The 23405-nt window shown below is 44.8% G+C and overlaps 1 protein-coding gene across 5 annotated transcripts in view; it reads left to right on the top strand.

The window, feature by feature from the left end:
* Positions 1-5976: 5976 nt before the first annotated feature.
* The window catches only part of LOC147031275 (rho guanine nucleotide exchange factor 11-like), a 149361-nt gene continuing 131932 nt past the window's right edge, over positions 5977-23405 (top strand). For 3 of the 5 annotated variants that reach the window (XM_085860954.1, XM_085860928.1, XM_085860944.1), the window contains exon 1: positions 5978-6460. The gene's annotated coding sequence lies outside the window, so the exon portion shown is untranslated. Of the gene's footprint in view, positions 6461-10680; positions 10759-23405 lie in introns of all 5 variants that reach the window. The other 2 variants (XM_085860935.1, XM_085860963.1) reach the window with 2 other exon arrangements.

Genomic DNA, 23405 nt, shown 5'->3' with positions numbered 1-23405 from the left:
GCTGACTCATAGAAATACCAAATTATATGGATCCACTGTTTTTTGTCTGTTAATTGTTTTGGCTCAGCCTGTCAATGAAAGCCTCAGGCTGGATTTCCCTGAAGGCACTCCCACGTGGTTATTTGCAAAGTGTGTTTGGAGAAGGGTGTAAGTTGAATGGAATTTTCAGCTCAGTAGTCTGGAATTTCCCTCATTGCTCAGGAGCAAGTGAGGTGGTTGGTACCTCTCCAGCTTGGGCAGTCAAGTGTACAACATTTCATTGGTGTGGCAGATGAGACATTCTTTCGATTGCCTTTCTCAAGGTGATAAAATATGAAATCATGTTGGAAATTTTGATGCTGCACATTGTTCTTTACAAAGCACATGCTGAAACGTCATTACCACAATGCCTGAGGATCTGCATCTTTTAAGACGGAGGGCCAATATGTCGAAAGACATGATGGGGATACGTAGGTAACCCCCCCCCCACTTCTACCCCATCCCCCACCCATGCAATGGAGCGATCTCACTCCACCAATCCCTGCTGGAAATTTGCATTGGAAGTTTATCTTCATGATTTAGTAGCATCTTCTGCAATCTAAAGCTTAGACAAAACAGAAAGAATGTGTTTCTAATAACAGAGCACAGTGTTTAGGTAGGTTGAGAATTTGTTTAAAAAAGAAGAAAAACTTTTATCCAAGAAATAATGAAACGAGACCAATTTATATAATTAACTTAACAACCTCACACGACTATTCCCAAAACGAGGGAACTGTGCCAATCAACGAATCAATCAATTGCCTATATTGTGCTTTTCAGTATTTAGGACAAGTGAGAAGGAACAGGACAAAAAGCTGGCAGTGGGGTTGGGTGCGTTTTTTTTTTTTTTTACAGAAACGAGGAATGAAAGTACATAGCTCGTGGACAAGTTAGAATACTGAACGGATGAGGATACAACAGAACAAAAGGAAGGTAGAACAAGAGGGGACACCAACAGCAGGGTTGAAGGACAAATAGAGGGAGACTTGCACACACAATGGGTGTGGGGAGGAATGAGGAATGAGGAGTTGGGGGGATTCATGGGTTGCAAAAGATGTTTGAAAGGGATTAGGACTCTGGCTCAAAACTAAACAAGGAACAACACATGGTAAAGAGCAATACTGAGTACTTAGGCTACCTGACATGACGGGAAGGTGTCAGTTCCAACGCAGACAAAACAAGAGCTAAAAAGGAGCTGGGGCCCCCGACAGATGTGGTGCAACTACGTCAGGTTTTGGGCATGATTATTTATTTGAGTTGATACGTGAAGAGTCTGGCCATTGTTGCAAAACCTTTGCATGATCTCATGCCCAAAGATAATACTACAATGGCAAGCCCATCACCAGCTGAATGAGTTGGTATACTCACGATCTATTGGGGAATTTTATGCACGTGACCCCACTGTAGTCGGTGCTGACACAAGTCAGTATTGGTTGGATGCAGTGATCATGCAGTCAGCATTTGGAGGGAATTTTAGATGTCTACTCAGTGTGTTTTTGGGTTTTCTAGTGTGTGGCTCACGCATAGTGATTCATGACGACATGCGAGTTAACGTAATGGGAACAATCCATTGTGATCATCAAGGACTAGTGAAGTGTTGAGAATGTGTGCAGTTGTCTGTATGGTGGCCTTGGATGACTCGTCGTGTCATGGAGGTTGTGAGTAACTGTACCGATTGTCAAAAATTAAAATAAACTGCACAGTGAAATCTTCAAGTGAAAATTGCTCTAATTCTGCCAAGTTCGATGGGGATCGTCGATGGACTGCAATATTCAAGTCTCAGCATAAATGTTCAATTGGGTTCAAGTCAAGACTTTGACTGGGTCACTCAAGAACATTTATTTTCTTCTTATTCAGCCAGTCCAGTGTGGCTTTAGCTTTGTGCTTCTGATCATTGTCCTGCTGAAATGTGAATCTCCTACCCAGTTTCAGATTCATGGCTGACTCAAGGAGGTTTTCATTAAGGATTCTCCGGTACTTTACACCGTCCATTGTCCCTTATATCCTGACAAGCCTGCCAGTCCTTACTGTTGAAAATCAGCCCCATAACATGATGCTGCCACCACCATGCTTGACTGCAGGGATGTTGTTTGGGTGATGTGCAGTGTTAGGCTTGCAGCAGATTAACACTTTGAATTTAGAACAAAAAGTTTAATTTTTGTCTCGTCTGACCACAAAACTTTTTCTCTACATGCCTGTAGTATCATTAAGATTTTTTTTTCCTGCAAACTCCATATGAGCTTTTAGATGCGTCTTTTTCAGTAATGGCTGCTTTCTTGCCAACTGTTGATGGAGGCTAGCCTTGTGAAGAGAACGGGATGTTGTTGATTTATGAACACTGACCGCCATCTCAGACATAGAGCCTTGCAGATCTTTCAACATTGTTGCTAGATTTACATCGACATCCTGAACCACTTTCCTGCTTGCCCGACTGCTGAGCTGGGTGTAGTATGGGTGGTAGGATACGTCTTCCATTTCTTAATGATGGATGTCACCGTATTCAAAGAGGTAATGAGTAACTTTGAAATATTCTTATAACCCTCTCCTTAATGATGCTTCTCCACCACTTTATGTCTGACTTATTTGGAATGCTCCTTGGTCTTCATGTTTGCCTTGTTGGTTGACCAAGTGAGTTGTTCCTTAAAATTCCTTCGATAAGTGGGGTGCTTAATCTCTAAGTTAAACCACTGTATACATTCAGGTGAAACCTATTACACTTATTTTATAACCTTTCAAACAAATAATTTGTTCCTGAAGTGATTTAGGGTTAATTAGGCAAAGGGTTTGAATAATTATACAACTGAGAATCATCTGATTTTCTCTGTTAATCTCACTTATTCACACTTTATCTGAATTTTTTAAAACTTTATCACTTTGGAGTAGGTCGTGAAGACTCTGTATTAAATTTGATTTGAATTTAAAAATTAAACTGTGTAGAGCACCTCTCTCCACCAATCTGATTCGTTTATGTTTTGTATCCCACTGATAGGCCGGATCTGGATTCGGACCTGAATTAAAATTTAATTGGCTTGTTCTTGTCACCTCACCAACTCATCCACCACGTTCCATCCAAATCCGTCCATAATTATTTTCAGATATTGTGTGATATATCGTTTTAGCCCAATCACTCAATGCTGAAGATTCACTGGGAAAAAAAAACAACTCTCGGATCCGGATTCAGAACTTCACCAAAATCGAATCAATTCTTCCTTGTTACATACTCAACCTGCCCACCACATTTAGTCTGGAAGAGTCAACAGCGAAGAACACATTCCGACAGGAAGACACTTTTTTTAATGTCTTTTAATGTCGGTGTAGTCAATGCATTTTAATGTCTTTAAAAAAACAAAAAAACTTTCAAACCGCATGCCAGAAACAACAACCACACTGGCCGTTCCTTCACTCTCGCGTGCCCGTACGTGCGTGGCTGTACGTGCAAAAAACAAAACAAATAAACTTTCAAACCGCGTGCCAGAAACAACAACCACACTGGCCATTCCATCGCGCTCGTGTGCCCGTACGTGCAAAAAAAAACAAAAACTTTCAAACAACGACACAGGCCGTTCCTTTGCTCTCGTAAATGATGACTGGATTGGGGCACTGTGTTTATGTATAAATGCGCATAAGAAATCGAGAAATTATTAGAATACACAAAGTCATCACGATCCGGAAGTCCATACGTTGTAACCCGTAATGGAGAACTCGGCTGAGGATCTCTTCCCCATCGGCCACGCCGACGCAGCAACGTGTCCTGTCATTGGTTTGGTAAATAAATGGCCATAACTTGGGAACCACTTGTCCGATTAATATCAAACCTTGAAAAGGCACATACTCAGGTCCCCAGCAATATAGCTGGGCAAGTTTCAATTACATCGGACCAGTGGTTGTCGAGAAACAGCGGTCACACACACACACACACACACACACACACACACACACACACACACACACACACACACACACACACACACACACACACACACACACACACACACACACACACTGCTGGAATTATAGATAGATAGGGATATGCCAAGCTGTTAGATGCTGGATATGCATGGATATGCCAATACACCAACCCTGTATCCTCACACCTACTCACACCAACCCTGTATCCTCACACCTACTCACACCAACCCTGTATCCTCACACCTACTCACACCAACCCTGTATCCTCACACCTACTCACACCAACCCTGTATCCTCACACCTACTCACACCAACCCTGTATCCTCACACCTACTCACACCAACCCTGTATCCTTACACCTACTCACACCAACCCTGTATCCTCACACCAACCCTGTATCCTTACACCTACTCACACCAACCCTGTATCCTCACACCTACTCACACCAACTCTGTATCCTTACACCTACTCACACCAACCCTGTATCCTCACACGTACTCACACCAACCCTGTATCCTCACACCTACTCACACCAACCCTGTATCCTCACACCTACTCACACCAACCCTGTATCCTCACACCTACTCACACCAACCCTGTATCCTCACACCTACTCACACCAACCCCGTATCCTTACACCTACTCACACCAACCCTGTATCCTCACACCTACTCACACCAACCCTGTATCCTCACACCTACTCACACCAACCCTGTATCCTTACACCTACTCACACCAACCCTGTATCCTCACACCTACTCACACCAACCCTGTATCCTCACACCTACTCACACCAACCCTGTATCCTCACACCTACTCACACCAACCCTGTATCCTTACACCTACTCACACCAACCCTGTATCCTCACACCTACTCACACCAACCCTGTATCCTTACACCTACTCACACCAACCCTGTATCCTCACACCTACTCACACCAACCCTGTATCCTCACACCTACTCACACCAACCCCGTATCCTTACACCTACTCACACCAACCCTGTATCCTCACACCTACTCACACCAACCCTGTATCCTCACACCTACTCACACCAACCCCATATCCTTACACCTACTCACACCAACCCTGTATCCTTACACCTACTCACACCAACCCTGTATCCTCACACCTACTCACACCAACCCTGTATCCTCACACCTACTCACACCCACCCTGTATCCTCACACCAACCCTGTATCCTCACACCTACTCACACCAACCCTGTATCCTCACACCTACTCACACCAACCCTGTATCCTCACACCTACTCACACCAACCCTGTATCCTTACACCTACTCACACCAACCCTGTATCCTCACACCTACTCACACCAACCCTGTATCCTTACACCTACTCACACCAACCCTGTATCCTCACACCTACTCACACCAACCCTGTATCCTCACACCTACTCACACCAACCCTGTATCCTTACACCTACTCACACCAACCCTGTATCCTCACACCTACTCACACCAACCCTGTATCCTCACACCTACTCACACCAACCCCGTATCCTTACACCTACTCACACCAACCCTGTATCCTTACACCTACTCACACCAACCCTGTATCCTCACACCTACTCACACCAACCCTGTATCCTCACACCTACTCACACCACCCCCGGATCCTTACACCTACTCACACCAACCCTGGCTCCTTACACCTACTCACACCAACCCTGTATCCTCACACCTACTCACACCAACCCTGTATCCTCACACCTACTCACACCAACCCTGTATCCTCACACCAACCCTGTATCCTCACACCTACTCACACCAACCCTGTATCCCCACACCTACTCACACCAACCCTGTATCCTCACACCAACCCTGGCACCCCACACCTACTCACACCAACCCTGTATCCCCACACCTCACACCAACGTCAGCACGTCACCTTTTTTACTCTATCACCTCGCTCTTCCATGAGCCTCGACGATGTTTACATGTTTACGTCATGCATCCATTTGCCGACACAAATTGGCACACACACATTTTTTCCAGCTGTTGGGATAGAAAATGGCATCGTTCGGACTTTCAACTTTCCTGCTCCTCCTCCGTGAGTTCGATTCCCACGTGGTCACGTGGACGAGGTTGACAGCCTCAATCCGAGGTTGCCATGGTGACGTGTGGCACGGTTATTGTGAAGAGTCGCCCTCGGGGCTCGCACCGTGTGGTTTAATAACCGAAATGGACGTTCGGCTCCCACGGGTCCGGAGACAGCAGGAGGACAGGTAGACGTACATCGGGTGAAATTCCTCACGTTAGGCCCTCGGACGGCGCAGGACGCTACGGATGCATCCCCAACACCGAGCCCTCAGTTTTAGTGGGGAATAAAATGATATCTCAGGAAATCCGGAAACACAAGGCGAGACGTGAACGCGGGTCGAGTCGGGGCCGCGATGTCGTGGAATGAGAGGAAGTGCTGAGTGCGAAGGCGGAGACATTCTCGTGCGGAAAAAAGGTGTGAGGGGAAAAAAGAAGTGAAGTGCGATGTTGGAGACAGGAGGAAGCACTCGAGGTAAGTTACCAATTAACATGGAATGTGTGTGTGTGTGTGTGTGTGTGTGTGTGTGTGTGTGTGTGTGTGTGTGTGTGTGTGTGTGTGTGTGTGTGTGTGTGTGTGTGTGTGTGTGTGTTTGCACCCCAACGGGCGCAAGTTGGATGAAGTGAACCTCGATTCGAGGCGGTGGGTCGAGCGTGGGTGGACTTTGTGTCCCCGGGTCGTTCGTTCGTAGGTCCCAGGAAGCCGGACGTTCAATTGACACGTTTTCGAACGTGCGAGACTCATTGTGGTTCAGTTCAACCTTGTCATTATCTGTATTCGCCTCTTATTACGATCAACGTTCTATGTTATAGCAATAATAATAATTATATATATATATATATATATATATATATATATATATACATATATATTTATCTTTATGACATCAATTTAAGGCACGTAGTGCAGGTTGCACGCACACTTCTATATATATATATATATATATATATATATATATATATATATATATATATATATATATATATATATATATATATATATATATATATATATATATATATATATATATATATATATATATGTGTTTGTATGTATATATGTATATATATATATATGTGTTTGTATGTATGTATATATATATATATATATATATATATATGTAGATATATATATATATATATATATATATATATATATATATATATATATATATATATATATATACATACTTACAAACACATAAATATATATATATATATATATATATATATATATATATATATATATATATATATATACATACATACAAACACATATATATATATATATATATATATATATATATATATATACATACTTACAAACATATATACATATATACTAATACGGGGCCGTAGGGGTGGGGCCGTAGGTGCGTGCCCATAGGTGAGTGCCAGTATGTGCAGCCCTCTCTCTTCCCCCCTCTCTTGCCCCCTCTATCCTCCCTCTCTTGCCCCCCTCTATCCCCCCTAGTCTCGCCCTTCCTCTCTCACCCCTCCTCTCTCGCCCCTCTCTCATCCACCCCTCTCCCATCCCCTCTCTCGCAGATATTGGTCGACAGATAAATGGCCGTAACTTGGGAACTGCTCGTCCGATTAATATCAAACCTCGAAAAGGCACATCCGCGGGTCGCCAGCAATATCCCTGGCAAGTTTCAATCAGATCGGACCGTCAATCGTGCAAAAATAAACAAATAAATAAACATTACTTGTGACGTCCTTCGTGATGTCATAGCACCGTGTCTTGTCATTGGTCGACAGATAAATGGCCATAACTTAGGAACCGCTCGTCCGATTAATATCAAACCTTGAAAAGGCACATCAGCGGGTCCCCAGCAATATTCCTGGCAAGTTTCAATCAGATCAGACTGTCAATCGTGCAAAATAAATAATAATAATAAAAAATAAATAAACATTAATTGTGACGTCATTCGTGAAGTCATAGCACCGTGTTTTGTCATTGGTCGACAGATAAATGGCCATAACTTGGGAACCGCTCATCCGATTTATATAAAACCTCGAAAAGGCACATCCGCGGGTCTCCGGCAATATTCCTGGCAAGTTTCAATCCGATCGGACCGGTGATCGTCCCGTTATTAATAATTTGGGGAAAAATTGGCATGATAAGGTGAGAAGGTGGAACGACACCTTCAGCTGCCTTATATACACCTTGTCAACACTGAAAAAGCAGTAAAATGGCCATAACTTGGGAACCGCTCGTCCGATTCATATCAAACCTCGAAAAGGCACATCTGCGGGGCCCCGGCAATATTCCTGGCAAGTTTCAATCAGATCGGACCGGCGGTCGTCGAGAAACGGCGGTCGCAGACAGACACACACACACACACACACACACACACAGATTGCTGGAATTATAGACAGATATATGCATACATACAAACATAAATATATATATATATATATATATATATAGATATACAAACTTACAAACATAAATATATATCTATACATACCTACAAACATATCTGAACTGGTGTTAAGCCTGGTGTTGGTGCAGTGGTTAGGGCAGTGGCTTGGGACCAAAAAGGTCCTGAGTTGAAGCCCCGTTGGGACACTGAATTAATATATATATATATATATATATATATATATATATATATATGTATATATATATATATATGTGTATATATATATATATATATGTATATATATGTATATATGTATATATAAACCAAGTTGAAAACACCAGGGGGTTGACTCAGCCTGCCATCCTTCCGAGGTCGGCGAAATGAGAACCAGTTGTACTGGGCCTGGTGTATGCCCCGGTTAGAATAGGTGTACCATATCCCTGTGTGTCGTAAGAGGTGACCAGGGTTGTGTCAGGAAGGGCATCCGGCGTAAAAACCTATGCCAAATCATTATGCGGACAACAAAACGAATTTCCATACCGGATCGGTCGAGGCCCGGGTTACCAACGACCGCCACCGGTACCGGTGGTCAGCAGGGTACCAGTGGAAATTGTGCTACTGCTGGGTGAAGGAGGAGAAGGAGACGGGGAAAGCGAGTCCAGAGGCAGTGGGAGAGGGGAAAGAGTATAAGTGTGGAGGTGAGAGTTGGAACTCTGAATGTTGGGACGATGACTGGCAAAGGGCGAGAGTTGGCTGATATGATGGAGAGAAGAAAGGTGGACATACTGTGTGTACAAGAGACCAAGTGGATGGGGAGTAAGGCGAGGAGCATTGGAGGTGGTTTCAAACTGTTCTACCATGGTGTGGATGGGAGGAGAAATGGTGTCAGGGTATATTAGAGGGACAGCGCAGGTAGGACGATTTGGATACAAAGTGAGAGAGGTGAGATTGAGATGGTTTGGACATGTGCACAGGAGGGAAGTGGAGTATATCGGGAGAAGGATGTTGAAGATGGAGCCACCAGGTAGGAGGAGAAGAGGAAGGCCAAAGAAAGTTCATGGATACGGTGAGGGTGGACATGCGGGTGGTTGGAGTGTCAATGGAAGACGTCGAGGATAGAGCGAAATGGAGACGGTTGATCCGCTGTGGCGACCCCTAACGGGAGCTGGCTGAAAGAAGAAGAAGACATACCTACAAACATATATATATATATATATATATATATATATATATATATATATATATATATTTATGTTTGTAGGTATGTATATATATATATATATATATATATATATATATATATATATATATATATATTTATGTTTGTAGGTTTGTATATATTTATGTTTGTATGTATGTACAGACAGGTGTGAGATAGTCACTGATGATATCAGCATGGCCCCATGAGTGCTCATCTGAGAAATGTTGAACCTGGAGGAGGGGGATCCCTGCATCATGAGTTAGGGTTTCAGTTCAGATGGGAACATGCTGCTGGCCAGCTCATTTGCAGAGATTTAAGTCGATCTTTAATAAAATCTTCGTCTTTTTTCTCCATTTTAAAGAAAATGGCTATCGAAGGGACACTGAACATCTCTGAATGGAAATAATGCCCCATCCATGCCTGGTGTTGGCCTCATGGTTAGGGTGGTGCGCTTGAGTTCCTAGCATCCTGAGTTCAAACCATACTCGGCTCTTGAGTTAATTCCACGTGGGGTTGAGTGTGCCTGTCATCTTTCTGAGGTCCGCAAAATGAGTGTCAGCATGCTGGTATACTGTGTCTGACTAGCCACCCGTCCCGAATTCTACCCAATAGCCAAGGAGACTACTTAAAGCAGCACCAACGCTGTGCACAGAGTGTGGTCCTAATGGATGGATGGATAACCTTACATTCCATTACCTTCCATCTACATTCCGTGCAATTTGTGTGCGTTATCCTCGAGGCATTTTGGTGACCGCAACTACTTATTGACATGAAATTACTCGTTTGGCTTGGTTCCTGTGCACCTCTTTATTGTGTCATCCTATCCTGCAGAAATAAATAAAGAAAACAAAAAAAAAACTTTAGCTTTTCCCCTCTCGCTCAACAAACATATGAAATGGTTATAGTCACTAAAGTGTACCATCTATTGAATCACAATTCCAACGAGTTTCTGAAGTTTTTATTGTTAACTTGGTTATGGTCAAATTTCATGATTGATGCGATTGTTGTTGGGAATATACTGTTACATGGTAAATGTATTGGACATGTCTGACTCAAAAATATTGGTTTCATGTCGTTCACTTGTCCTTACATCGATTCGGTTTTCAATCCGATTGGATGGTGCAGGTTCGACAATGCACGGATCCCTGTTATGGATTAGAATCTCATCTTGCTTCAGGACTGGTCGCCTTTGCTCCCAAAGAGGTGATTATTAAGTTCACTTCCCTTTGAGCTATCTTAGCCTGGGTTTGATCCCCATTCCGACTATAATAATAAATCGACTCACCCAGGTGTGTTCACATGTAACGTGTGAACCTGATATCCATCAAATGGACCGCTCATTGCATCATTCCATGACATCGGTTGAAATAGACATGGCCATTCGACTCACTGTAGCAAGTTAAGATGTCATCGGTGACTTTATTATAAACTAGTAAATACAGCCTGCCTCTTCTTTGATAGGAATATTAAGTGCAGAAAGAGGGAAGGAGAGAGAGGAGGAGGAGGGAGGGGAGGAGAGGTGGGAGTGAGTGGGGTGGGGGAGGTTGGAGGGAGTGAGGAAGGGGGTGGTGGGGAGAGCGATGCCTCAACAAAGGTTGCTATTCACTCCGAGGGAGGGGGGTGGGTACGAGGAGGATGGAGGGGAGTGGGTCGGGGGCTTGGGAGGAGGTAAACGTGAGGGGAGGGGGGTCTGGACTTGCATTTGATAGGGAGAGTTGAGGGGAAAGGGGTGGAGGGGTTCTCGACTTGCTTTGGCAGTGGGATGTGTGGAGAAAGGGGGATGGGTAGTACATGGTTGAATGAAATGGTGTACGTTAAAACAGCACATTAATACAACATGCAGAGACCACCCGGACATGCCAATGGGGTGTGAAGAGGGGATAGGGTTTGGGAGGAGATAAGAGGTAGTGGAGGGAGGGGAAGGCAGTGTGATGGGAAGGGAAAGCAGCATGAGGGGAAGGGAAGTTGTTGTGAGGGGAGGGGAAGGTAACGCAGTGTGAGGGGAAGGAAAGCGGTGCGAAGGGAAGGAAGGCGGCGCGAGAGCAAGGAAGGCGGCACGAGGGCAAGGAAGGGGGTGCGAGGGGAAGGAAGGCGGCGCGAGGGGAAGGAAGCCAGCACGAGGGGAAGGAAGGTGGAGCGAGGGGAAGGAAGGCAGAAGGCAAGGGAATATATTTTCACCTATATATATATATATTTTATATATATATTTTTTTCTATATATATATATATATATATATATATATATATATATATATATATATATATATATATAAATATATATATATATATATATATATATATATATGTATGTATGTATACGTGTGTATGTGTATATGTATGTGTATATGTATGTGTATATATATATATATATATACATATATATATATATATATATATATATATATATATATATATGCATGTATGTATATGTGTATGTATGCAAATATATGTTTAGGTATATAAATATTATATATATTTTTCCCATGTTTCCCATATCCAGGAAGTTGTATGTATGTAGCACTCATCACTGTTGGCACAGTTTGTCTAAATTTGTTCTTTGGGCTCTTCTCTTCTTCATCCAAAGATATTCAGGCCAGTTCATGGTTGTTTGAAAAACTAGATTGAAATATAATTTCATCGTAGGAATAAAAATATACACAAGTGCAAAGTAAACTTATCATATATTTTTGAGTTCCAACTTTGATTTTAAAATATTTCATGATTTTGCAGCAACGTCATCACTGAAATGTGCATGTCCATCCAATGTTTGAACAATTTTTGCTTCAATTTCCAAACTGTATTTAAATCTAACTGTAAATACTATCTAAAACTGTGAAAGAAGGGGTGGCTGATATTGAACAAACCAAACTGTAAATGTACAATAGCCTGCATTAGCTTGATACCAGGTGGGTTAAAACACATGCTTATCTGAAAAATAATGTTTCTGCTTATTAATGAGGGTGACTTGAAATGTAGGAAACTGCAGTGAAATTTTGTAATGCAGTCGCAGCATGTTCTGTAAAAGACATGTATATTTAATTGCAAATTCTATACAACTTGTATAGAAACACATTTTTGTTGATTATTACCTCCATCACCGATCAGATGTGTTTTCACCCCTGTTTGTCTATGAGCAGGATATCTCAGAGTTATACACAAATCCGGCCGAAACTTGGTGTACAACTAAGGTGTGTGAAAAGGATGAATTGATTAGATTTTGGTGAAGATCCGGATCCTGACACCATAATTTTTTCCGTGATTCTTCACCATGGAGAGATCAGGCCAAAATTGATATACAGCACAATATCTCAAAAAGTTGTGTACAGGTTCTCATAAAACTTAGTTGATGAGTTGGGTCGATGACAATAATAAACCGATTAGATTTTGGTTAAGGTCCGGATGCAGATCCGGCTTATCAGTGCGATAAAAAAACGTAAACCGTTCAGCCTGGTTTTCCATGCAGTCAGAACAAAACTTCTTTGGTAATCGTTTTCCCAGAAAATTCAGTAAAAATCAACTTCCAGTGCCAAACATGAGGGCAAAACGGACCCTCTTAAATATAGACAGGTTAGCCTTCTCTTCATCATGAGCCTGTGTCGGAGTGATGACCTGTCCAGGATTGTGCCCAATAGCCAATGAGGCTGCTTCGGCAGCACCAATGCTCTGCACAGAGTGTGGTCACAGTGGATGGATGGATCATGAGCAAAGCAATGGAATGGAATAATTTCAAGACTCAGTTTTTTTCCTAACTCTCTCATCTCTTCCCATCAGTTGATTTCTGCCCAAATCATTCCATGTTGGACATGCTGCTTCTGCAATATCTGCAATGGATGGATGCTTTAAGCTTCTAAAAATGGCTATCTCGCTGGATATCTGTGCATTTGCTTATTTTCGTGTCCTGGCCCCTGATTTCTAAACTTGTCAGCTCATGGTATCTATATCCATCCGAGACTAACTAGTTTTCTTGTGTGCTTTTAAGCAGCTGGTTGATTGTGATGGACTACTACCACATGCTGCATAATTGTCCCTAAAAGTTGTTCTGAGACTTATCCTGTTTTTGGTCTACATCAATACCATGTCTTTGTCACTGGAAAGTTTATTATATCACAATACAGATGACTCCATTCTGTACAGGATGGTACTCCATCCATTTGCCAGGCAGGCTGTAGTATCCCCCTCAGCCATTTTGTAGAAAAGAGAAGTAGCATTTTTTTTCTTTTTAAAAAAAATGTGCAATGTCAAGGCTCGTATCAGAGCTAACACACAATATGTATAACAAAGGGAGAAGGAGCAAGAGGGGTGGGAGAGTGATGCCCAAAACAGTGGGGAATAGACACATGAGGAGATCTGTGGAAGGGAGAGGGATGGGGTGGGGTACACGGGGTAAACAAGGTAGACATGACAGGGATTTTCAGGAAGGAAAGCAGGGATATATGAAGGAAGTTGGTTTGGGTTGGATTAACGGGGGAAGAAAAAAATCATGGCTTTGGATGGTGGAAGATAAGAGATGGTGGTGAAAAGCTTTTTTGAAGACCTGGAGGGAAGAGTGGAATTGAAGAGTGCGTGGGAGTTTGTTCCAAAGACAGGAAAAAAGAGGAATGAAAGAATGGAGGTGAGCAGTGATTCATGATTTTGGTAGTTTAAAAAGAAGGGGGTTGCTGGTGGACCTTGAGCACCCTGTGGAAATATGGGTGGGACAGATAGCAGACAGAGCATTTTGGGCAAGGCCGGAGAGGAGACGGTGGAAGACAATGACAACTGACCTGCCTCTGGTGAGAGAGTGAGAGCCCCAAAGACTCAACCTCATCACGCGAGGTACCGAGAAAAATGCCTTGGTTTCAACAGACTGAAGCTGAGAAAGGTGAGAGGCAGGAGCACCAGCCCAGATGGGAGAGCAGTACTCCATCAGGCTGCGGATGAAAGCTTTGTATGTGGTCAGGAGCTCAGGTGTGCCAAGGAAAGACTTTGCACGACAGAGGATGCCCAATTGGCGACTGGCTTTGGAGGCCAACTTGGAGATGTGGCTTTCCCAAGAAAAATCATGCCAGATAGTGAGGCCCAAAAGTTTGAATGAAAAGACTTCTTCAAGAGGATTGTTGAGAAAGTAGATTGGTTGGGAGGGGGGCGGGGGGGGGGTTCCAGATGGCCCTTTCGGAGAGACATCATGAGAGTGTGAGATTTGTCAGGATTGAAAGACATGTTCTATGTGTTGGACGAGTTTGTCTTTATTGTAAGACAAACATATTTTTGCTTTGACCCTCCAAAATGACCAGCTTACAAATACCAACAATTTATTTATAAAAATGTGGTCAGTCTCTGGGAGAGGTATACTATGTTTACCTCATCGCTAACCTGTCTTGAGCTGATCATGGCTTTCAAAGTAGGCTACTGCCTTGGAATTATCTGCAGCGCCAAGTCATTCTTCTGCAGTCCTCAGCTTATAATGGTGTACAAATCCTTCATCTGGAATGTGATCGAAAATGGCTCTCCACCTTGTGCTGGTGTTGCCCCTTCCCATATTATGTCCCTTGAGGCCCTGGAATCTAAGGCCCTCTGTGTTATTGTAAATTTGCATTTGGAAATTGAGTTTCAAGGTCTGCTTCTTCTTTGTTGTAGGCAGGTTGTTGGTCTTGCATTATTATTTTTATTTTATTATTTTAGTCTCTCTATGTTCTGGTCTTGCTCCTCCTGACATTCATCTCTCCTTCCAGCACCATACTCAATCAACCAGGTTGCATGCATTCTGTCAGAAACCCTTTCTGTGTTACCCTCTCCTGCTCACCTCCATTCTTTCTTGCACCCTCTTTTCTCAACTGTGGAACTGTTTTCCTGAGTACATTGTGAATTCTTACCTACAGGATTTGGACTCCTGCCTTCTGCCACCTCATGGTCTCTTCAATCATTGCCCCCTGTTCTTTTGCTCTTCCATGAGCCTTGATACTTGGAATGAAATATGAAAATGCATATATAGTAATGTTTTTGCGAACAACCTCTGCTCCCACCTCTTGCTTGTCTGTTTGTTGTCCTGTCCTTCAAACAATGATGACTCAATCTACATCTCTCTCAGACAACTTGGATCAACTTTTAACCATTCATACCAATTCCTCATTTGTGGTGCTTTCATTTGCCACCATGCGAATCGGCTGGATGTTGTTGCCTCTCTCACCAACCATGGCGTTTCAGCAAAGGAGTGCTGTGACTCCATAGGACTGACTCAATATGTGAGCTTTCCAACCCGGATTTCTCCCAATAGCAAATTTTCCCTTCTGGACTTGGTGATGACGAACTTTCCCACAAATGTCTCTTGCTATTCCTCTACTCCATTTGGTTCATCTGATCATATGCTTGTGAAAGTCAACATCTCTGGCTATTCTCAGAACGCTGCCTCAATGCTGGCGAGTCTGGCAGTTCACTCAGACAGATTGGCAGGGACTGCAAGCAACCATCTAAGTTCAGGATTGGTCTTCTCTATCCACCGCCCCTGATATTTACTCAGCTTGGGAATTCTTCCACAGAAACCTGCTCTCTTTTATGCATAGATTCATCCAATCTCATCTTCAATTATCCTACCCTTCTTCTTGCCCATGGTACACTGAATCCTGTGATGTGTCAATTTCTCTGAAACAACTTCCCTTCTCTTCCTGCAAAACAAACCCAACTGAAGGTAATCCCAAATAATTCCACAAAGCCTGCAATCAACTTCCACATTTTTCTTCAGTGTCATTCTGCAGGTCTTTAAGTCAGCTATTCACCATCATTTTAGATCATTTCCCTTCAAAACCATGATCTTTTCTACCCCTGTTAACTCCAGCCTCACCCCTAAGCCCACCGACTTCCAAGTTTCCATTTTTTTTATTTCCTAAGAGTTTGCTTCTGTATCCATCTTGTCCACCCTGTGCATTGTCCCCTACCCCTCATTCCTTCCTAAATTCTTTATTTGTCTGAGTCTCCCTCTTTTTTTTTGACCTTCAACCCTGCTGTTGCCCCCCCCCCCGCCACTCTTTCTACTTCCAAACATTGAAAAAAGAATCAACTTCCCATGAGGCTCTGCATAGTTTACCAATATGGCAGTGATTAGCTGCTGATCAGGATGATTTTTGGCTGACAAACCTGCAGAAGTCAAGTTTGGAAAGTTAAACAGTAGTTTAATGTAAAGTAGCAAATTGTCAGAAAGCCAACGAGGCTACAAAAGTCAGCAAACAAAATGCAGCCTTTGAGGAGTAGGGGACACGATGCATCATGGTCTGTCGTACTGTTTTAGCACCGGTTGTTCAAAAAGACACACTGTCCTGAATGATGTAGTCTAACATGCCCTTCACTGGGCAGGTGCACCTTCTGTCTTGGAACCCTATGATTTAGACCATGGTGAAATTATATGCCCTGATGGCTTGAGCATTGTCCCCTATAAGACCGGGAGAAATCTAACTAAGGATTGCACCTGTGTCGGCACGTTTGCCGAATCCCACATCAACAACACAGCTATTATGGCCAGGGAGGCGGCCACCGATGTGGAAAATATTAAGTGCCAGAAATATGCTGGCCTTTGTCAGTCCTACAGTATATTATGTTCAAGTCTCTCACCATTGAAACAATGAAAGTCTATGGCCAATCAACGTCCTGCATCATCAATGACATTGGTGGAAGGCTTGCAGAAACTGCTGGTGATATTAGATATCTGGCATAGTTCAAGCAATGGCTGTGCTTGGCTGTTCAGCATGGATACCGCATCAGTATTTCAGCTTTGGCATGGGGAACAAGACCTGCATACTGATATTTACCTTTTGACTTTTTTTATATTTTAATTTTTACAAACAAATCCTTTCAAAAACTTCAATAAGTACTTTGTTGGATTTATCAGACTATTCAAAACATCTTGACTTGGATTATTAAAAACTTTAAATATGTTTTATCATGATTTGAGAATATTTCATAATAATAGCTTTGCATGCTAAAAAAAAAAAATTAAAAAAAACCACAATCATTACATCCACTAATTAAACTATCATTACATACACATATTAAAAAAGAAAAAAAACAATCAGAGATTCCAGACCCTCGTCAGTACGTGTTTTGTGTGGCGTTTATGTAGTTTTGTGCACTGCTGCGTTAGATAATTAATGAGACATAACTCGAACTGCCACTTTATAAATGCTGGCAGTGATGACCGGGTACCAAGACGTCCCGCTTTGATGCAACCCCGCTTTGAATGGACACCTGACCTTGACCCATGACGTTTTTTAACATTATTGTTCAATTGAATTTAGAATGGGATTAAAATAAATTCAATTCAAATCAAATGGAACACCAAAGTCCTGCATTGGAGTCATCAGAAGGAACCGAAACAAGCAAAAAGCAAAGATGAAGTCAACAGGAGGAACCTGGATAGGATTCGGGTTTCAGCTGCTACTCATCTACTCTCAAACCCATAAAGGCACAACCAAGTGAGCCTTATTTAAAAAAAACAAAGAAATCAAAGATAACCCAGATCAAAACAAGTAAATAATTCTGCCTACCAGACCATTGGAATGATCAGGTTGAAATTTAAAACAAGTATTCCCCATCAATACTCGATCATAATTGTGTTCTCACATCGATTGATTAAGCAGTTCCAGAGAAAACATTTAATATTTTTCTTCAATCCAATATGGCTGCTAAACCATGTGACCTATTAATTATTCCTTAACAAACTTGTATACCCAAGGCTTGGGGAACATTTTTGTGAGGTTTCCTCTCGATCTGTCTAGTCGTTCTGGAGAAGAAGATTTTATTATAGGTTTTAGGGTAAATCCAATATGGCTGCCAAACAATGTGACCTATGATATCATATGTGTGAACCTTTTGTTCCTGATGGGCAGGTGGTCATATGTGTAAAGTTTAACCTCGATATGTTCAGCCACTTCAGAAAGATTTGAAGGTTTTCAATAAAAAAACAATATGGCTGCCAAATCGCATGACCGATGACGTCATCAATTTTTTCTGTGCGCCATTTTATCCCGAGATGACCCTCAAAATTTTTCATAATTATCAGATGGAGCATTCAACATATTGTTGTGGTTTCTCCACCCATCCGGCGTACGGGCGACCGCCTTTAGCTCAATTGCGGCCGCGCGCGCCCACCGAACGAGCAATCGAGTCGCAACTTTCGGATGAATGCCGAAACCCAGCTACGGGTGTTGTTAACCACACCATAAACCAGCCAATTCTTCTGTCCGCACTACAGGGTCGATCGCCGAATTGTCGATGTACCTAATTATTCACGCAGACAGAAATGCCGGGGATTTACACCTCAATGGTGCCTGCCAGGTCAGGTTCGTCAGGTCAGGTTTTTTGTCAGGTCAGGTTCGATCTGTGACCTGCTACAGGTACCATGTAAACCTGTACTAACCTGTTCCATGGTCGGGTTGTCGGCGACTAAACCGTCTCCCCCACCAGGTTTTCTGGTGAGGAGGGTGTTTGGATATGGACACCCAGCAGGATTAAAAACAAAACCTGTCAAAGGGCGGAGGAGCTCCTTGTGAGCCAACGGCCATCCATATCTAGTGCCCAACTGTGTCTGCGGACGTCCTCCTGCAGTAGGGTTACTTCTTATTAGGAGGTTGGTGGCAGGATTTGCACTCCAGCCACCGTAAAACGCTTCATTCCGCAAAACGCAAAAACGCAAAAAAATCTGAAAACCCACTCCGTGGGAGTACCTCCTGTGCAGCTTCCCTTCGCAGGGCAGCTCACCGGATGATGGGATTGGGGCAAAGCCTTCGGGACCCCCAATCTTTGATAGGAGGGAAACCACGGGGTAACATCCCTGGGTCAGATTGCGGGAGAGTGTGTCAGAGTGGTGCTGAGGTGTCGTCCACCAGACGGCGGTCTCCTTGGGTTAACCTGAGGCGGTCCCTTCGGGTGGGTGCCTGGAATGTCCTATCCCTAAGAGAGGATGATCACCTGTCTCTGTTATCATCTGAGCTCAAGCGTTTGGACATCGGGATTGCAGCTCTCTCTGAGGTTCGGAGACCGGATTGCGGCGAGATAATGGTGGGTGGTTACACCTACTATTGGTCTGGTCGCTCTGATGGTTACCATACCCAAGGAGTTGCTGTAGCTGTGTCCAATAAGCTGACCCCAATGATAATTGAGGTAACACCGGTCAACGAGCGCATTATGAGATTAAGGATTCGTCACTCCTTAGGTGTCATTTCCCTGGTCTCTATTTATGCTCCGACTGAGGCGAGTGATCTTACCGTGAAGGACACATTCTACGCCACACTCGAGTCTGTGGTTGATCAGTGCCCCAGACGAGATACACTTCTAGTCTTGGGGGATTTCAATGCATCGACTGGAACTGATAGGGATGGTTATGAGGTATGTGTTGGTCCCCATGGGTCAGGAACTATGAACCAGAATAGCACTAAGTTCCTTGACTTTGCAAGAAGTCATGGACTTAGGGTGGCTGGTTCATGGTTTCAGCGCCCGCAAGCTCATCGCTGGACTTGGTATTCCAACGCTGGCGGTGTGGCAAAGGAGATTGACCATGTCCTCATTGACGGTCGTTGGAGGATGATCCAGAACTGCAGGGTCTACCGGAGTGCTCAGTTCCTCAATACTGACCACAGGCTTGTTGTAGCAACTCTAAAGCTGCACCTTAAATCCTGGAGAATGGTACCATCCCAGCCTAGGCTGGATGTTGCCAAGCTCAGGGATGAGAGAGTAGCTGAGGAGTTTGCGAACAGGCTGAGTGGACACTTGGGGGTCTGGGTGCTTTGGGGGTCCTGAAGAGTTGTGGAGCACCTTCAAGACCACCGTCCTTGATGTTGCCGGTGGATGCCTTGGAGCTCACCGCAGGGCAAAGAAGAATTTTGTCTCTCAAGGGACACTGGATACCATTGACCAGAGTCGCAGGGCCAGGATGAATGGCAGAGCTGAGCTGTTCAGGGAGCTGAGGCGTAAAACTGTACGTGCACTGAGGGTGGACAAGGAGGCCTATGTGCGAGGAATCTGTGAGGGGGTAGAGCATCACCTGTGGACAGGTGATTCTCGTCCCGCTTACAGGGGAATTCGCGCATTACGTTCATCCAAGCCCATCCCTCGGAGCACTGCAGTTCGAGCAGAGAGTGGTAGGCTCTTGACAGAGGAGTCTGAAGTGAAGGCCCGCTGGGCCGGTTACTTTGAGCGGTTGTACCAGGCTGATCCCCCAGCTGTCGAGTTGGACGTCAAGGGTGTTACAATCCCTGTTGCTGACCCTCGAATCAACTGTGGTCCACCATCGCTTGTGGAAACACGGGCTGCGGTGAACCAGTTGAAACGGGGCAAAGCTCCAGGGATCTGTGGCATCCATGCCGAACTTCTCAAGGCTGGTGGAAATGCTGCACACGCGTCGTTGCATGCAGTTTTGTGCTCTGCCTGGAACACAGGCATCATCCCAACTGACTGGAAGAGGGGCCTTGTTGTCCCTCTCTGGAAAGGGAAGGGTGATCGCCAAGACTGCAACAACTACCGAGGGGTGACGCTGCTCTCAGTGCCGGGCAAGGTCTTTGCTCGGATAATTCTTGATAGGGTTCGCCACCATCTGCTTGAGCACCAGCGTCCAGAGCAGTCAGGCTTTACACCAAAGAGGTCAACGATTGACCGTATCCTTGCACTTCGTGTCCTCACCGAACGCAGACGAGAGTTTCGGCAGGGGCTGCTTGCAGCCTATGTTGATCTCTGTAAAGCGTTCGATTCAGTGAATCGGGATGTCCTCTGGAGGATTCTTGGTCTTCGTGGGGTGCCACCGAAACTGATCGATCTGATGTCTGAACTCTACTCTGGTACTGAGAGTGCTGTGAAGTGTGGTGGTACCGCCTCTGACTTATTTCCAGTTGTTACTGGAGTTCGTCAGGGATGTGTACTTGCCCCCACACTTTTCAGCACTTGTATGGACTGGATTTTTGGGAGGATGTCGGAGAGATCAAGTTGCGGTGCATCGTTTGGCAATGTCAAGATCTCGGACCTTGATTTTGCAGATGATGCAGTCATCTTTGCGGAGACTTTAGACATCCTCTTGGGGGCCCTCGAGGTGCTGAATGAGGAGTCGGAGCCGTTGGGATTACGGATTTCTTGGGTCAAAACAAAGATCCAGGCTTTCGGTGACATCTTGGATGCTGCTGTCCTGTCTGTGTCTGTTTGTGGTGAGGATGTTGAGGTCGTGGATAGATTCACTTACCTTGGCAGTGATATTCATGTCTCCGCAGGTTGTGAGCCGGAGGTCAATAGACGTCTGGGTCGGGCCTGGGGAGTCATGGATTCACTGGATCATGGGGTGTGGCGCTGCCGGTACCTGTGCGGGAGGACGAAAGTCCGAGTCTTCAGGTCCTTGGTACTTCCAGTCTTGCTCTATGGGTGCGAGACTTGGACTTTGACCAAGGATCTGAGACGGAGACTTAATTCCTTTGGTACCAGGTCTCTTCGGAGAATCCTTGGCTATCGCTGGTCGGATTTTGTGTCCAACGAGCGGTTGCTGAGAGAGACTCGGATGAGATTTGTTACCTGCATAGTCCGTGAGCGTCAGCTGCGGCTGTATGGACATGTGGCTCGTTTTCCTGACGCTGATCCTGCTCACCAGATTCTCTCAGCGAGGGAGTCTCATGAGTGGAGGAGGCCAGTGGGCCGACCACGTGCCTCATGGTTGCAGCAGGTTGACCATCATCTCAAGGAGATGGGGATGGGCCTGGCATCTGCCTGGGGGATGGCCAGACGGAGGCCCCTGGAGTACCGGCGGAAAGTGGACGCAGCGACGCGCTGTTCTGGCACATGCTCCCATACCTGACCTGACCTGGTGCTTGCATGAAAACGAGCCGCTTTAAGCAGCTCGTTCCGTTTGCTATTGCTGAGCGGTTTTATATCGCCAAGCCCCGTCGGACCAGATGTACATTTTATCGGCTATTAATCAGCCAGCTAATTATTCCGAACGCAATTATGGCAGTCAATCGCAGGAAAGGACGCAACGAGCAGGTGACATTCAACAATGGGGAACATTTGTTTGAACACAGGCAATGCAATAAATGGGGGGATGGGGATAAATACACGCGCAAAAGCCTACAGCAGATATCTATTTATTATGTACATGCACTTACAACAATTCTACTTACGGACAAGGCGCCACAGACTTCCATGCAAAAACCCCAGAAAGTAAGAAAGAACTGGGCTCGTAAGCCTTTTATGTTCCTAGGAGCTGGGATGACCGAAGGAGCTCCGCGAGGCCGGGAAGGTTACCTTTGTCACCCTTGAGGCGACTCGATGGGTCTTTTGGTCGGCGACCCTCCGTATATCTCTGTTGTCAACGCGGCAGCTGTTGTAATGGCGGCTTGGTTGGTCCAGGGCCAAGCAGCGCGGCCTGGTCGATTGGGCCTGGCCGACGACGCTTCAGATGAGCGAACGGGCCTTGCTCTTTTCGAGTTGATGAGAGCCCGCTCACTCCTCAGCATCGCTCGGACCGTTATGTAGCTCGCTGGCGACTTCTCTCCGGCTGGTGACTTCTCTCCGGCTGGCGACTTCTCCCGACTCCAACTCGACTGCCTCCACCGACCAACAACGACCAACCACTTGGTGACTTGGCTGGCTCCAACGACGAACGAACTCCACTCCTCCGACCAAAACACCTCCAACGCTCTCGGCGTCGGAACGCGGCCTTTTTATAGCCCGGAGGGGTGAAGCCGCTGTCGGCTTCGCCACCCGAAGGCGGCGCTTGCCCCTTTCACCCTTGAACTTTCACCCCCGGCTGGCTCCGCCTCTTTCGTCGTTTTGATCCGTTTTGCAAGTCATGTGCGGCCGCGTTTGAAATCACTCTCCCAACGCGGCTGTGTTTGAAATCACTTTGCCGC

This window comes from Eptatretus burgeri, chromosome 2, assembly GCF_056783735.1.
Source record: "Eptatretus burgeri isolate ZD-2024b chromosome 2, Ebu_testis_v1, whole genome shotgun sequence".
NCBI lineage: Eukaryota > Metazoa > Chordata > Myxini > Myxiniformes > Myxinidae > Eptatretus > Eptatretus burgeri.
The sequence above is the reverse complement of the archived record's forward strand: the minus strand, read 5'-3'. Positions and strand labels throughout refer to the sequence as shown.